Here is a 5430-nt window from a genome sequence, read left to right as displayed (position 1 = left end):
ATCTGCTTGAGGTACTCTAACTTAAGTTTTCTGAGATAGCGGACCATAGCAGGGATGCATCTGGCCGTAAGATTAAGTTTAGTTTGATTAGTCTGGTCTGAGCCACGCATAGATCAGTGTTGGTTATTTGCAATACCAGAGGGAGTTCAGTTACTACGTCCATGACGAGTAGTTATCCTTTAGGATGACTGCACTTGAAGCAAATTTCAACAGAATCTGTGACCTCATTATCGATACCTTTTCCAGTGTACCAATGCGGGACAAGATGTTATATTGTTTCCCTGGTGTCATACTCTAAACACTTCCTGCAGTCTCTTCGATCTGTCAGTCCCATTCTGCGGGCCTGTGCTGCCACAAGATTAGTCTGCAAACTTATTATACAACACCTTTGAATCCCAAATTTATATTAAGTCCATTATCAGTGCCAAGAAATAAGGGTCTCAATGGAGCTTTCAGTGACTGTAACTGAGGGGATTGCACTCTATATTATAGCGTTTCTGAAGCAGAAAGTGCATAGATAAATCAGAATCCAACTTGTATAATCCGAAAGCTCTAGAAAGCACATAATTTTACACCCAGCTCCACTGCGAATCAATGGTAACACGACGAGTAGTTGTCCTTTATAAAACTTTGAGTAAGAAATGTGTAGGAAAATCGGGTTTTAACTTTTATAAACCGAATAGATAGCATATAATTTTAAACGACTTTGGCCAAGTATACTCCTGAGCTACACTGCGCGAAAGGTATTGGTTTTAGGGATATTTGAGGTCTAGTTTTTGAACATAAGTTCGAGCCGATGGCACTACAGTTGAATTTGATAGCTATCCCTCTAGGAAAGATATGATATATAGCCTCGACACTAGAACATATTAAGATTATGTCATAATTTGACATATGAACATCTCCGACAGTTTTGTAATTGATTGGTGAGTATATTGTAAGCACGAGTCAAAGATGGACACCTCTACACATTTCAGTAAATAGAAAATACTGAGAAACTGTATAATAGTTTATCTTCAATAAAGTCCAAATCTCCAAGGCAGGATTGACGGTCAGAAAAGCCTTAGTGAGATAAGCAGGAAATTTTCAACTATGAGCTGCTTCCCTGTGACTAAACTCTGAATACAGACCTTTATGGTGAACAACTGGACTGACAGAAAGAAGCATTCGCGAAAAAGTGGTCAGTTTTTACTAAAATTAGAGGAAATGTGTTTCTTCGTGACAACACCAGCCCATGCGCATCGATAACGCCTCGCCAGAAGCTCCAAGGGCAGGAAATTATCTGCTGTGAGCCGCTCTCCTTGATTCGAACTCTTATTTCCGACCTATACTGTGGAGAATATAACAGTCAGAGAGAAGCATTCGCCCAGAAGCGGCCAGCTTTGGCTAATAGGAGAGGAAGCGTATTATATAGGGACAACTCCAGCCCACACACATCGATAATGACTCGCTAGAAGCTGTGGAGCCAAGAAATTTTCCACTATGTGCTGCTCCACAACAGCCAAACTCTTGATTTACACTAGTATAGTGAACAATTAGACTGTCAGAAAGCAGCAATCCCCCAGAAGCAGCCAGGGTTAGCCGATATGAGAATAAATGTGTGCCATTGGGACAATGTTAGGCCAAGCATCCCGACAATGTTTCGCCAGAAGCTTGCTGGGAGGTTCCAGCGCTTCAAACTTCGAGTCCAAAATGGGACCATGTGATCACTAGCTGTTCCTTTCAATGGCGAATGATTTTGCTGGTGGAAAAATCGCTTCAAGATAAGTTGGTTTTGAAAGTTTTATGCATCCATCTTATATCTGATTCGGTCCTGATTTGGCACCAAGTGATTACTACTCGTTCTTTTCTATGGGGAATGATTTTGCTGCTGAAAAAATCGTCTGAAATGAAGCTTTTTGTGACAGTTTAGTTAACATTAGAGACTACTGTTTCTAGGTGAGTTGCATTGGAAATCCCTGAGCTAACTTGGCTTGGCTTATTTCAGCTTAACCAGGAACTAAGACATTTTAATTTGAAGCTTCAGTTGGATTCGTAATAAAAAGTTTCTATATTGTGTATTCATTTTAAGTTAGTTGGTCAAAACCCCAAAATTTGTCTCCCTTGAGACAGAATGAGATAGTTCTTAGGAAGGTGGCAAAAATTTTAAAAATTATCTGCCAGAGCCAGAGCCAGCGGTGTTTTGGAAATAATTCTGCAAAGCCAGATCAATCCATCATTACTATTACACTATTCTGCATAATCGGGTCAATCTATCTTTCTTTAATTCATATTTCAAATCTCGCTCTTTTTTCAAAAACTCCTGAACTTCACTCTTCAGCGAAATGGTAGTTCTGTGTCACTCGACTAGTTTTGATTGCAATTCATTTATCATTTTTCTCAGTCAATTTCGTTTATCTGCCTGACGCCTGACGACTACTTTAAGCCTGCATTAAATCGCGTGCAACTTTTTTCCACTGCGCCATATAACGGTTTCATATTTTTTCTACACAAAACGTGTCACATTTCCACTTCCCGACGATTTTTATACTTTTATTACAAATGTTTCTATTGTGACACGCACACTCGGGTACAAATCCGTATGCACGCGTTGTGTCTGTGGTGCGAAAACAGATGCGAGTGAAGCGTCAGCGTCAGCGTCGCAAGGACACACGTGCAAATTTGAAACACGTTTCACACGACCGACGAATGCGGCGTACATTTGTTGGCAATGCCAAGGCACGACACGACGTACGAACAGGCATTCAAACGGTAAACTACACACGAACACAATGTAATGGATTCGACGCGTCTGATTGTTTTATTAAAACACCATGAAAGGACTCGCCTATAGTCGCATAGTGATTTGCATCCTTTTGGCCGTGAAGCTTAAAATACACTAACACCATTAACTGCCGACACTTCACTTGGCCTTCCACAATGCAGCCATCTCGCAAAGCAAACACAAAAAAACAAAACCGAAAAAAATGTCGAAAGAAAGCGAGAGTTGTGAAAAAACAACACACACACAAATACTATAAATATTATATGACCCTTTATACTCGACGCTGCAGTTGTTGCCACTAGTATCCTCCGGTCGTACGTACGAACAAACAAACACACGCGTACAACGCGCCGTTACAACACGTAGAGCCACTTAACTGAACACACACGAAGCACTCAAAGCACACAGCTGCCCTCGGTGTCCTGTCACCAACTGCCGACAGCAGCCTCGCGAAATTTGCATTGAGTCCTGGTCGCTGAAGCGGCAGCGGCACTCGGCGTTTGGCGACACGAGCGCCAAAGCGGTAACGAACAGAGTAGCGTACACGTGCAAAGCCAAACGAGCGAAAAAAGTGCGCTTTAAAGTCAACGTAGAAGAGGAAGAACAAAGCAGCTAAGTCGTACCGCCTATATCCACCGAACTGCGAGGTGGGCTGTCTACGCGACAGCCGCCTGCAACTGCTTGATGCACTCAAAGCTCACTACGCTGCATGCCACAGAGCTTTCGTTGCCTGCAGTCATAGTTGTGTGCACTTACACATGCGCATACTATACACATATGTAAATAAACAAAAAAAACCGAGCAGGAGCAACAGCGTTCGGCTGCGGCTAGCACGTTGCACAGCCGAGCGGCAAGTTCATTGAGAAATTGCGGTTTATTGTGACAAGTGCTAGTACTAGTTTTTGTTGTAGTTATTTTCGGCGCAATACCGGCAAACTTAACGGTGCTTTCGCTATAAGTGCTTTACTTTGACTTGTCACTTAACAACACTGGCGGAGAGCTTTTAGTAACTTTTGTGGTTTCGACAGTTAAACTTAGAGCTTTGAAACTGACAAAGCACTACGGATGTTATAATTTCAGTTATCATCTCAATAAACAGTTATAAACGAAATAAACTTTTTCAAAGTATTTTAACGACAGAACAAACATTGATAAGTCCACTTTTCTGAATGTCCATGTCATCCTAGAACGGAAAAATGTGCAAGAAAACACAGTCCACAGTTCCACAGTCAGTGAGATTATGGAAAGAGCCTTGCGGCGATTACACCTATGTAACCTATGGAATTTTGCTAAACAACTGCGGGAGGATACAGAAAACGGCCATTTACCTAGACAGCCAGAGGGCACTACTAACTCTGTCGCAAAGATCAACTGCGTCTTAGTAAACAAAGGTGACGAAGGCTTAAAGCTCACTGGCAGGTTAACTCAACTTGCCCATAATTTGGGTTCTCGGCCACAGGAACATTTTTGGTTACGAAAAACGATCGTCTTTGACGATTCTCACAGGGCGAACATGAGCAGTGCCGCTCGCAAGTGGTACTTGAGGCACCTCCAGGACGTAGAGTCGCCAGAGGCAGCAGAAAGGCTGTCACTAAGTAGGAGCAAGGCAACCCTTCTCATGCCACTTAAAGACGCGCAGAGGCAAATCCGTGCCCGCTGCGGGACGCGGGAATCGAAGACGCGCCTGCTCAACGCAACCCCGTCGGGGAGGCGTGGTAGTGAAATTGGCTGCACATCCAGAGGCAGCGAAGCAGACCGCGGAGCGATAGAGCAGGCAGGTAACGCCTCAAGAACCTACGAGTTCCAAAAAGCTAAAGGGCTACCAGCCACAGGCGGTCGGAGGAGAACGCTCCGGTCCAAATCCGTCTTCGGTGGTGACAGACAGCACAAATACTCGGAGATCTGAAAAGGCATTAGGATGGCGGAGCTACCCTGCAACTACCCAACGGAGATTTTGGGGTCAGAAGACCTAACAACAACAAGTGTGCATCATGAATGAGATTTTCAGGGGGTGTGGATACACTGGCTCATTCCAAGGAGTCTATTTTAGGTTACGTCGGCACCTAGTCGACTGTAAGGGCGAGAAGACGGTCATCTGGCTAGCAGAGATTACTCCGAAGCAGGAAGGCAAAGTCCTATGCGCGAAGAGGGGTGAAGAGCAAAGCATAACCATATTTCTTTCCTGGAGCGTACGCAAACCCTATGATTTCGCGCTTGGTTTGATCAAAAACTAAAACAAAGGCATCAGTATCTTGGCTTAGATGGTAGTCGAGAGCAGCGTTGAGGACGCCGGATGGAGGCTCAACATCACCGTCGATAACGAGTCCTATAAATTCATCCGGTAGGAGTTCCGGCTGAGCTATCGATTCTATGCGGCCCTGGAAGCCCATAGCGGCGCAGAAGGTCAGCCAAAGGAAGCAATTGGACGAGGAACTGGCTCATCACAGCTGAGTAGGATGCGACTGCCCCCTTTGTGATTTTGTTAGCTACTACAGAAGTCTTTTTCAAAACCATCAGTCGATATTGCGCCGTCTTTATTGAGATCACACATAATAGTCAATGGAACAGAGGGAGAGAGAGGGGTTCTTCAAAATGTTGAACTGAGTAAGGAGTTAACTCTACATTCCATTCCATACTTAAATTTCCCTAAAAATCAACTAGCCATC

General features: G+C 43.9%; 1 protein-coding gene and 1 long non-coding RNA gene across 2 annotated transcripts in view; one reads left to right on the top strand and one right to left on the bottom strand.

Moving 5' to 3' along the window:
* The window catches only part of LOC105233810 (probable cytochrome P450 6g2), a 75559-nt gene that overhangs the window by 32920 nt on the left and 37209 nt on the right, over positions 1 to 5430 (top strand). The gene's annotated exons all lie outside the window — the stretch shown is intronic.
* The window catches only part of LOC125777724 (uncharacterized), a 72419-nt gene that overhangs the window by 31058 nt on the left and 35931 nt on the right, over positions 1 to 5430 (bottom strand). The window lies entirely within an intron of this gene.

The sequence above is a fragment of the Bactrocera dorsalis genome, chromosome 3 (genome assembly GCF_023373825.1).
Source record: "Bactrocera dorsalis isolate Fly_Bdor chromosome 3, ASM2337382v1, whole genome shotgun sequence".
Taxonomy (NCBI): Eukaryota; Metazoa; Arthropoda; class Insecta; order Diptera; family Tephritidae; genus Bactrocera; species Bactrocera dorsalis.
Note: the sequence above shows the minus strand (reverse complement) of the source record. Positions and strands in the feature narration are given on the sequence as shown.